Here is a 12878-nt window from a genome sequence, read left to right as displayed (position 1 = left end):
TGGCTAGGCAATATACTACATACTACGTAACTGGGCAATATACTACGTGGCTGGGCAATATACTACCTCACTGGCCAATATACTACGTCACTGGGCAATATATTACGTAGCTGGGCAATATACTACGTCACTGGGCAATATACTATGTGGCTGGGCAATATACTATGTGGCTGGGCAATATACTACGTCACTGGACAATATATTACGTAGCTGGGCAATATACTACGTGGCTGGGCAATATACTACGTGACTGTGCAATATACTACGTGGCTGGGCAATATACTACGTGGCCGGGCAATATACTACATACTACGTAACTGGGCAATATACTACGTGGCTGGGCAATATACTACCTCACTGGGCAATATACTACGTAGCTGGCCAATATACTACGTCACTGGGCAATATATTACGTAGCTGGGCAATATACTACGTGGCTGGGCAATATACTACGTGGCTGGGCAATATACTACGTGGCTGGGCAATATACTACGTGTCTGGGCAATATACTATGTACCTGGGCAATATACTACGTGTCTGGGCAATATACTATGTACCTGGGCAATATAGTACGTAACTGGGCAATATACTACGTGACTGGGCAATATACTACGTGGCTGGGCAATATACTACATACTACATAACTGGGCAATATACTACGTGGCTGGGCAATATACTACCTCACTGGCCAATATACTACGTCACTGGGCAATATATTACGTAGCTGGGCAATATACTACGTCACTGGGCAATATACTATGTGGCTGGGCAATATACTATGTGGCTGGGCAATATACTACGTCACTGGACAATATATTACGTAGCTGGGCAATATACTACGTGGCTGGGCAATATACTACATCACTAGGCAATATACTACGTGGCTGGGCAATATACTATGTGACTGTGCTATATACTATGTGGACATGCATATTCTAGAATACCCGATGCGTTAGAATCGGGCCACCATCTAGTAATATTAATAATAATCTCTTTATTTAGATCTCCCCTGCTCTCCGAATAATAGAAGTGGCTTTCACTATTTATCATAAAGTGGTCGCCCTCCATAACCGCAGAGTTTAGATTAAAATTGTTGGAAAAATGTGACTGTCACTGCTTGGCACTGGCTAACACAGCGACATTTTTATTGAGGCAGCTTTGCTACATGTAAGCCAATGTTGACACATGGCAATAATCCGAAATCCTCCGCTCAGCCTTATGTTCTATGAGGAATCTATAGTATGTCAAATACAAATATTATTCTGTCAAACCTTATGATAATGGGAGACCTTTGTACACCGAAAGCAAAAAAATTCTCCTTCTCCATCTGTCATGTCATCCAGCAATAAAGGGCTCTTCCATGATTTCAGATTGATCACATCCATTTTATTACTGGCATATTTTAGGTGTTATCTTTAAACTCTTGTGGGAAAGGTCTGGATTGTATGTATCATACCTCATTTTCTCTAAACATGACTATATACTTTCCCCTCGGATGTGGGGCAGGAGGGGTTAATATATGCAGAGCAATTCGTTATCATTTGCCGGTATATATTGATTTTTTTTTTCTCCGCAACAATTCTTGTCACCAGCATTTGAAGTAATAAATATATATAATAAAAACAAGTCTTTGTTATATATTGTGTTTATTTTATGGAAAAAGATCTGTTTCTTTATTTTTTTTAATTGAGTGTGTTTGAACATCATTTCGTGGCACTTACTAATATATACGTATTACTGGTTCTCCTGCACTTCTTGTTGCAGCCTTGCTCACGTACTGCACAGCTCTCCCCAAAAAGCACGGCAACACTGACAATCACAGGAGGAGACCCTGCAATGCTTATATTAGTAAGGGCCACAAAGTCACGTCCCCAACACATTTGGGAAAATCAGATGTTCAATCCCTTGAAGGATTTTAATTTTTCTTCTTTCTTGCTTGGTTCATGCATGTGTAAAGGGAACCCTTCCAATTATTTTGCCTTAGCCACGGGCAGCATGAATCAGAGCCAGGCTGTCTTGTAACAAATATGCACATGTGACGCCCAGGAGACCGGGATACCCAGCACCGGACCAATGGAGTCTGTCTCTTGAGGGGGATGTCACGGGTGGCTTGACTCGGTGCTGTGGCCTCAGGCAATGCACAGTGTAAGGGGTATCATGAGGGGACAGGCACTTACTTGATCAGCAGCAGGTTCTACCAGCGGTGACGATCCCGATCCTGGATAGATGGCTATTGTCCAAATGAAAGACTGAGGCACTGAAACGTTTAACCAGTTTACTTTAACATAAAAGGATTTACAACCAGTCCTGTCACCAGAGTCTGTATGGGAACTCTGAGTTACTTTGACCCTGCCGGGGTCTTCGCCTCTTATTGTGCGCAATTTCTGTGTGGCCCTGCTGCTGTATGTGAACTGGCTGCCGGCCCAATCTGTCCCCTCCGGGTCCTGGTTCGACGGGCAACCCGAGTCCTTTTATCGGTTTACCCCCTCTGGGAGTACCGCTGAACTCTGTGTCTGTTGCTGCGTCCGGCCCTAGTGAAGCTGATATCACCTCACGTTTTTCCGGTTGCTGTATTATATATAATGAATACAGCCACGGATCCGGTATCCGTCTTTGCGCCTGTTCTGGGTAGTGATTAATGCTACCCGGTTCTCACAATGTCCTTTTTCTCTATCCCTCTTCTCCTCAGGCCGGTGATTTCGGCCTGGAAACCGTCATAGGGCTGTTAGAAATTCAGCTGTATGACCTCTCACTATCAGCTCCTTAGCCCAACTGCCAGTTCTTCTCTCAGACCAGAATGGATCAAGGGGAGTCTCTGGAGCTCCCCCTTCTGGCCGGAGGTGGTAGTGCAGTCTTGCTATTTTAGTATTTGTACTTACTGTCAGTAACTATTTTTGTGGCAAATACTCCTAGGGGTGCCACATTCCCCCTTAGTTAAGAACAGTACTCCGGGACTGTGGGACAATAACATTTTGAAATAACAATTAATATGTACAGAGTCTTAAAAATGAAAAGTTACAAAAACCACTCAAGGAAACAAAAATAGAGTTCTGTAAAAAGTCACTTCAAATAGCGTCCATTAATACAGTTCTATCCCTGAAGGTATTAGGAAAGGCACTGTACTTAGTGTCCAGGAATTTAGTTCCATTTTTCCAACAGAGTTATCAATATAAAGTCTAAAGAAAGTTCAAAAAGAGCAAAAAGCAAAGTTCAAAAAGCAGTCTTTCCGGAGCTTTGATTTAGTGCCTCCGGGCTGATAAAAAGTTCAAGAATATGCAATAAGTTCATACAGACAAGTCTCTGTAGGCACTGGGCTTAAACGTTGCAGACTGATAACAATGACTATACTACATTTTCTGTTTAACTATATACGGCATAACATATATACAATTCACATTATGAGCTTTATAGTTGGTAATCTGCATACCTGGCCGGTAATTGACCCTGGGTACTACGCTGTGATCTACGTAATAGCGGTGTCTCTTCATGTGGTGTACTACTGTCTACTGCGGATGTAGTATCTGCCCGCTCTGCTAAAGATAATTCCACGACTATGGAGTTGGCAAGTCCACCGTGAATGGGATTACTCTGACCAGGAATCTGTTCTTCCTGGCCTGGAACCTCCTGTAGTACGGGGTCAGCCTCTTCCTGTCTTGGGACTTCTGGTATTGGGTTCGGTGTTGGGTAAAAGGCCACCATGGGAACCACTACTGCACCATGGTATGTTAGTAGGGTTTTGGGAAAGTCTCCTATACAGGTGTGATACACTTCCTCTTCTTTTTCCTTTACTGGTTGAACCTGTATGGGTTGAATAACTTCTGGTTCTGGCTGGACAACGTCTGGCTCTTTCAATGTTTCCGGACATAATTTAAGATTGTCTCTTGACACTAGTACAGATGTTAAGCCTCCGTTTTTGCTAATGAGACACATTTTAGGATTATCCACTCTTGTTGGTAAAACGGTGTAGGGTACGGCTTCCCACTGATTGTCCAGTTTATTGGTTCGACGATTTCTCTTGAGCACTTGGTCACCCGGTCTTAATGGGGTCGCTAGAGCATTCTGGTTGAAAGTTCGCTCTTGTCTTTCTCTAGTTTGCTGAAGGCTTCTTTCCACACTCTCTTGCACTTGGCGATACTGCTTTTGCCGTATGATATCCCAATTGGAGTCTTGAACTTCTGCGTCTGGTTTCAGAATTCCCATTTCTAGATCGATTGGTAATTGGCCGGGTCTTGCACGCATAAGGTAAGCTGGGGTGCAGTTGGTGGAGCTCACCGGGATATGATTATACAGATCCACCAAGTCAGGCAATTTCTCTGGCCATTGATTCCTTTCTGTCTCAGGTAAAGTCTTTAGTAGGTCTATTACAATATGGTTCATCTTCTCGCATAAGCCGTTTGTTTGTGGATGATAGGCCGTCGTCCGGATCTTTTTGCAACCATACATATTACAGAATTCTCTGAAGATCTCTGATTCAAAGGCTGTACCTTGGTCGGTGAGAACCTGTTCCGGATATCCATGGGGTCTACAAAAGTACGTTTGGAACGCTTTGGCTGCTGTTTTTGCTGTCAGATCTTTTACGGGTACTACTACCAAGAAACGTGAATAATGGTCCACGATAGTCAAGGCATAGACATAGCCGGACCGGCTTGGTGTCAACTTCACGTGGTCCATGGCTACAAGTTCAAGTGGTTGTTTGGTGATTATGGGCTGCAGTGGTGCTCTTTGGTTCTTTTGATCGTTTCTTCTGAGGTTGCACGGGCCACAATTTCTGCACCACTGTTCGATTGATTTTCTCATCCCGACCCAATAAAATCTTTCTCTTAGAAGTACTTCTAACTTTTTCCAACCGAAGTGACCAGCACCATTGTGGTAAGCTTCGAGGACCATCTTCACATCTTGTTTAGGCACAATAATCTGCCAAACCAATTCATGTGTTTTCGGATTGGTGTATCTTCTACAGAGCTTCCCTTGATACAGGAACATTTTGCCTCTCTCTTTCCAGAGTTGATGCGTCTCTTCTGGGGCATCCTCATCGAGATATGCACGTTGCTCAGTCAACAGTTCCTTCACCAACTTCACAGCCGGATTGCTGTCTTGGGTGTCAGCCCATCTATGGTGTGCTAACAGATTAAAATTCACCTCTTGTTGTTTCTGATAGGTACTTGACTGATGATGTTTTGCCTTGGGACGATGGAAGGCTGGTAGTTCAATTTCTTCAAGCTCCCCCGTTTCCTCTTCTACATCTCTCAAGTGTGGCATCCGGGATAGGGCATCGGCATTTCCATTCTTGCGACCTGCTCGATACTTGATTATGAAGTTGTAATTAGATAACCGGGCTATCCATCGCTGTTCTAACGCACCTAATTTGGCTGTGTCCAGGTGGGTCAACGGATTGTTGTCAGTATAGACAATAAATTCTGCAGCGGCCAGATAGTGTTTGAAACGCTCCGTCACAGCCCAAACTACTGCCAGTAGTTCCAATTTGAAGGAGCTGTAATTTTCTGAATTTCTTTCAGTAGGCCGGAGCTTTCTACTTGCAAAGGCGATGACTTTCTCCCGACCTTCTTGCTTTTGTGACAGCACCGCTCCTAGTCCCACATTACTGGCATCGGTGTAGAGGATGAAAGGTTTATGGTAATCTGGGTATGCCAGAACCTCTTCTCCGGTTAGTGCCTTCTTTAGTTGTTCAAAGGAGTCTTTCCTTTCGTCGTTCCACTGAAAAGGAGGGTTTCGGTTTGAAGGTTTCTTCGTCTGCCCTACCAAGGTGTCTTGCAAGGGTGCTGCCAACTTGGTAAATCCTTTTATAAATCTGCGATAGTAACCCACCAATCCCAGGAATTGTCTCACTTCTTTTGCGCTGGTAGGTCTTGGCCAATCCCTTATGGCGCTTATTTTCTCGGGATCTGGTGCTACTCCCTCCGAACTCACGATGTGTCCCAGGTACTGTACCTTTGGCTTGAGAAGGTGACATTTGGATGGCTTGACTTTCATGCCATACCTGGATAAGGCTTCGAACACTTCTGCCAGGTCTATTAAGTGTTGTTCGTAAGTCTTTGAGTAGACGATCACATCATCTAGGTACAGGAGGACGGTCTCGAAGTTCTTGTGTCCGAGGCAGCATTCCATCAGCCGCTGGAAGGTACCGGATGCGTTGCAGAGTCCGAACGGCATGCGATTAAATTCACATAGACCCATTGGTGTGGTGAATGCCGTCTTTTCCTTATCTCTCTCAGCCACAGGGACTTGCCAATACCCGCTTGTTAAGTCTAAGGTGGAAAAATAATTAGCAGATTTCAAAGCAGTTAAGGACTCTTCTATCCTAGGCAAGGGGTAGGCGTCTTTATGGGTGATGTTATTAATCTTCCGGTAGTCTACGCACATTCTCATGGTTCCGTCCTTTTTTTTGACAATCACTAGAGGGGCCGCCCAGGGGCTACAGCTGTCTCTTATTACCCCGGCCTGTTTCATTTCCCTCAGCATATCTTTTGCACATTGATAGTGAGCGGGCGGTATGGGTCTATATCTTTCTTTTATTGGGGGATGGTCACCTGTGGGGATTGTGTGTTCTACCCCTTCTATCCGTCCGAAGTCCAATGGGTGTTTACTGAAGACTTGTTCATATTCCGTCACTAGCCTATACACCCCTTGTTTTTGATGGGTAGGTGTTGAATTTATGCCCACGTGTAGCTGTTGGCACCAATCCTCCAGTTCTCCATCTGAGCCATTGCCTTCCACCTGACAGGTTGGTTCTAAGGGCTCAATGGTTGTGATGGCATTGTTGTCAACAGTATATAGCTTTGCCATTGTAGCATACCTTGGCAAAGTGACCTCTTCCTCTCCACAGTTCAAAAGTCGTACCGGCACTCGTCCCCGGTGTACCTCGACTATCCCTCGTGCTGTGAGTATAGTGGGCCTGCTGTCGGTGTACACTGGTTCTATTAAGGCTTGATAATCTCGTCCCTTAGTACCAATGGCTGCTCTACACCATACCAGCATTTCTGTTTTTGGTGGGATTACAATAGACGTTGGATCACTTACCCTCACACTGCCGATTTCTCCACCTGCAACTTCTACCTGTTGCCTTAACATCAATACTTTTATTTCCCTCCGGAGAACTCTCTGCTGGCAGGATTGGGCAGTTTCAGCAATTTGCTGTAAGACAGAAATGACTTCGGAAAAGCAGTTCTCTAACACATTCATTCCTATCAATACAGTTGGTTCACAGTTCCGCCGGTCAACATCAACAACAATTATACCCTGTTTCTTCAGTTCTACTTTACCAATCTTTATGGTCATCTCCCTGAATCCTAGTTTCGGTACCAACTTACCATTACTGGCCCATATATCTAGTTCAACATCAGAGGGCCCTTTATCAATATCTGCATCAGCCCAGTACCTCTTATAAAGGATATACGGTATAGATGAAATCTGGGAACCTGTGTCCAGCAAAGCGTTGAGGGGAATTCCGTCCAGCACGATAGGGATAATGGGTCGTCCTCCGATGTACCTGTCGTGCCAGGGTGTTGGGCCTTGAAAGTTCATTCCTGCGAAGCGGCCCGCATTCCCAGGGGATTCCCGTTTAAATCACAATCTCGTGCAAAGTGGCCCGGCTGCTGGCAACGGCGGCAAATGGGCTGTCCATCTGGTTGGTAGCGGTCACGGGGTCGTCCTCTCCATGTCGGGTATCTCCGGGGTCTCATCCATTGAACATCCTCTCTACAGTTTGCCAACTCCATCTTGTGTCCTCTCATCTCCTGCATGGTTTTAGCCATTGAAGCAACAACATCAGCTAAAGAGTCAAGCTTTTGTTGAAGAGCCTCATTAGTACTGGGCCCCAGGGGCTTAGCAATGGCCCCAGACATAGCTGATGTCACTGGCACTCCCTGTTGTTGAGGTGCCTCTGCCATGGGTTGCGCAGGATCCTGATCCCGAGGTGCCTCTGCCAGCTGGAGACGTATAGCGCTCTCCTTTAATTCGGCAAATGTCAATTCAGGGTTCTTAAAAACAAGCATGCTCACATGCCCCCGGTGAGAAGGGGTGTAGAGTCCCACAATAAATTGATCTCTTAGCAGTTTATCCGCTCCGGTGTTAAAAATGGGTTCAGCCAGTGTAAGTGATTTAAGGGCTTCCTGCAGGTTTAAGGCAAAGTCTCTCACGCCCTCATTAGCTTTTTGTTTGCAATTAAAGAATCGTATTTTAGCTTTGCTGCTGGCCGTGGTTTCAAATGTAGCTTTTAATCCAGCAAATATGCGTTCAACAGTGCCTTTTAGATCAGCTGCCCATGCTGTGACTTCTCGCTTAGCATGGCCACTTAACTGCATCATCAGGAGACTAACACGCTGAACTTCACCCACAGGGAACATGTCAAAATGGGCCAGCATCTTTTCTCTGAAATCGTCAAGGGTATTAGGCTCACCTTCATACATTGGAAGCCATGGGCCACCCGGGGTATATGGCATCAGCACCGGCATGATGGGCGCCACTCCTTGCACCGCTGCGCTGCCGGACTCTCTATTGACACTCTGTCTTTCAGCTGCATTAGCGTTGCCGGGTGCTGCGGCGTCTCCGTGCTGCCACATACTGTGCCCCCTTAGTTAATCCGGACCCTTCCGGTCCTCCGCTTCCATCGGGATAGTGTAGATTCGTTCCGCTGTGCAGCAGGATCGATTTTCCCCTTGCTCTGATGTCAGAGCGCTCAGCTTGGTGCCGCCCACAATGACACGCCCCCTGCTGCTCCCACCCACCGCGCTCTGTAATGGCGGATTCTGAAGTTTTTCAGTTAGACTGGGGCTCAGGTGATGGCGTAGCTCAATTAACAGTCTCGTGCCTAACGGTTATAAAGTGATTACCTCAGGGGATGGCGGCCATCTTTACTCCATTATAACCAATGGGGAAAAGTCACTTTCAATAGTTTTCAATGGGGAATGGATTTTTGTTTAATAAAGTCAATTTTCAAGATTTTTCATCCCAGTTTTCACAGTTTTGGGCTCCAATCACGGCACACAATACCCGGTATACGGGCTGGCTAGATCCTGTTCGTGACGCCAATTGTGACGCCCAGGAGACCGGGATACCCAGCACCGGACCAATGGAGTCTGTCTCTTGAGGGGGATGTCACGGGTGGCTTGACTCGGTGCTGTGGCCTCAGGCAATGCACAGTGTAAGGGGTATCATGAGGGGACAGGCACTTACTTGATCAGCAGCAGGTTCTCCCAGCGGTGACGATCCCGATCCTGGATAGATGGCTATTGTCCAAATGAAAGACTGAGGCACTGAAACGTTTAACCAGTTTACTTTAACATAAAAGGATTTACAACCAGTCCTGTCACCAGAGTCTGTATGGGAACTCTGAGTTACTTTGACCCTGCCGGGGTCTTCGCCTCTTATTGTGCGCAATTTCTGTGTGGCCCTGCTGCTGTATGTGAACTGGCTGCCAGCCCAATCTGTCCCCTCCGGGTCCTGGTTCGACGGGCAACCCGAGTCCTTTTATCGGTTTACCCCCTCTGGGAGTACCGCTGAACTCTGTGTCTGTTGCTGCGTCCGGCCCTAGTGAAGCTGATATCACCTCACATTTTTCCGGTTGCTGTATTATATATAATGAATACAGCCACGGATCCGGTATCCGTCTTTGCGCCTGTTCTGGGTAGTGATTAATGCTACCCGGTTCTCACAATGTCCTTTTTCTCTATCCCTCTTCTCCTCAGGCCGGTGATTTCGGCCTGGAAACCGTCATAGGGCTGTTAGAAATTCAGCTGTATGACCTCTCACTATCAGCTCCTTAGCCCAACTGCCAGTTCTTCTCTCAGACCAGAATGGATCAAGGGGAGTCTCTGGAGCTCCCCCTTCTGGCCGGAGGTGGTAGTGCAGTCTTGCTATTTTAGTATTTGTACTTACTGTCAGTAACTATTTTTGTGGCAAATACTCCTAGGGGTGCCACACACACTACTCACAAAAAGTTAGGGATATTTGGCTTTTGGGTGCAATTTATGGAAAATGTATAAAGTTCACGCTACAGTGATATTTTATCTTGAAAGTAGGGCATTTAAGTAGAAGCATGCAATGGTGATTTCCTCATCTTAAACAATTTATTGAAACAAAAGCCAACAACAATGGAGGGTATACCCCAACAAAAATTGTTGCTATCTCAATAACTTGTCATGTGGTCTTGAGCATCAATTACAGATTGAGAACAATGTCTCATGCTGATCACAAGTTCAGTAATTGACTGCTGTGGCATGGCATCCCACTCTTCTTGATGGGAGGCCCTCAGGTCATTGAGGTTCTGGGGTAGTTACAAGCCTCTACAGTGACTCAGGTCTATAGAAAGCGCAGGCCACTCCCTTTAAGGTACCCCAGTTTCCAGCAGCCGTTCCATAATGATGCAACCTTGATCAGCTGCAGCATTGTCATCCATGAAGATTAAATTAGGCCTGTGTTTTTTCATGCAGAGGCACAATGACTGGTTCAATGATGTTATTCAAATATTGGGGACTTGTCACTGTACCATTCAAAGTGTAGGGCAGTTGTGTATTGACTAGACACGCCTGTCCACACTGACACCACCACAGGCTTGTCTGGTGACAAAGCGCTCTCCTTGACGTGTCAAACATCGCTCGTGCCCATCATTTCTACTCAGCGTGAATCGACTTTCAACAGTGAACAGCATTGAGGCTCACTGGTCCCTCGTCCAGCATAGATGCTCCCTGGTCCATGCAAGATGAGGATGCCTATGCCTGATGGTGTGGTCAGGTACCCTTGCAGGTCATCTAGCATGCGGACCACGATTGTATAAATGGTTTTGAATGGTCTGATATGACACTTGAGTACCTCTCACGTACCTTAAATGTGCATGGAGTTGTGTGGCGTTCATCATCCAGTTCCGAAGTCATTGCTCACAATGAAGCGGTCATCAGCCTAGGATGTGGCCAAAGGACGTCCACTTTTCTGTAACTCTTCCAGTCTCCCTCTATCTGTTACAACCTGCTGATGATTCTGTGACACTCTAAGCTCAGTGGCCACCTCTGTCTGAGAACATCCTGCTTGAAGCCTCACAATAACGAGGTACCACAGACCGATTGTAAGGAGTCGTCTTGGGCTCATGATGTTAAAATGCGAACAGCATGATGGGGAGGACTGTTTAAAGGGAACCTGTCACCTGAATTTGGCGGGACCGGTTTTGGGTCAATCTTGCCTTGCGCAGGAGTGTACTACAGCGGACAGAGAATGAACTTCAATCCAATATTGCGGCCAGCATGCAGCCAGCGGGTAAAGAAAGGGTGAATCAAACACCCAAAAACTCCGCCCATATGACCCAAAACCGGTCCCACCAAATTCAGCTGACAGGGTCCCTTTAAATACCAATTCTCTTTGAACCCCGAAATGTATTGGCCAATTCATGGATCAAACACTTGATGTGAATTTCACCATTGAGCTTCTTGTTAGAGAACAGCAAGTTGTGCAAAAATTACTGAAATACTGAACAATTGGACATGTGCATCCAAAAGTTTAGAGAAAGTCACATTAAAGGGAACCTGTCAGCCCCCCCAGGCGTTTGTAATTAAAAGAGCCATCTTGTGCAACACTAATGCTGCATTCTGACAAGGTGGCTCTTTTTGGTATGCTCCTTGCACACGCTGAAATAAACACTTATAAAATGTGCCCCCTCATACCGTGAAATCGCCAGGGAGGTGGGTCTTTCCTTCCTAATCAGACGCAGCACAGCCATCATTCATAACCCCTTGGCGCCGGTCGCCACCTCCTCAGCATTATTTGAATCTGTCCCAGAGCCTGTGCTGTTATGTTATCCCTTGGGCATGTGCAGTTAGCGCTGCCCGTCTTCTGACATCATTTGATGTCAGGCTGACATGAGTGGATGTCTCATTCTGAATCGCTATGGAGTTTTAAAACAAACATAATTTAAGATGGATCCTGAGGACAAGGTGACTACTCACAGAGGTATGTCCACCCTGGCCCCACTAGATAGACAGGTCTCTCCCTAGGCACAGATCAACAGAGACCTATTAATCATGCAGAGGAAGGCGAGAAGTCAGCAAGGACATACCTCTGTGAAAAGTCATCCAAGTCACTTTGTCCCAAGCAGCTGTTTTAAATTGTTTTTTTCTTATGTGTTTCGCTCTGAAATGCAACACATTTCCAATAATGCAGCGTTGTTGGATTTCTGCTGCCATTGGATAGCATAAATCAGGCACTGGCTGCGTTACTGCAGCAATTTTTGGTTTACCGTGAATACATATTTTCAAATGCCAGCCTGGAAATATTCCGAGCCTGGTGCTCAGCAACATATCCCAACACCACGCACCTAGGTTGACAGCCATTGTCTGATTCAAGCTACCCATAGTCCCGGCAGCCATAATCTCACACCATCAGCCCAACTCCACCGGCTCTTGAACGTCTGGCTCATCTGCGCTGCTGCTCCCCCCTGGAAAGGACTTTGCAGTCAGAATTGTAGCCATAATGAAGACTCATGCAGGAAAAAGAGACTTCCTGTTTCTACATGGAGCTTGTAAGGATTCACCTAGTCAGTTTTTAATTACGTGATGTCATTGACCTAATAGAAAAATTAGCTATTTGGAAGGGCAAAAGGAGCAATTGTAAGTTAGTTAAGTAGCGAATGAACTGTGGCGGTGGAGCTTTCGTATTGCTTTTCTAACGTCTTTGGGGTCATTGAGTTTTTTGGCCAAGTACAGAATTTGGTCGTGTCAATTTGTCAAGAGAAAAATGGGGTTTCTGTCTTCACTATTTCATATGTTTCAGACTGAAGATGTAAATGAAATTCAACAGCAAAACAGATCTTAACAAGCATACCATTTTCATTCTAAGTAGTTTGCATGGGATTTTTGTAGACAGGCATGAACAAG

Source organism: Ranitomeya imitator, chromosome 1 (assembly GCF_032444005.1).
Source record: "Ranitomeya imitator isolate aRanImi1 chromosome 1, aRanImi1.pri, whole genome shotgun sequence".
NCBI lineage: Eukaryota > Metazoa > Chordata > Amphibia > Anura > Dendrobatidae > Ranitomeya > Ranitomeya imitator.
Note: the sequence above shows the minus strand (reverse complement) of the source record.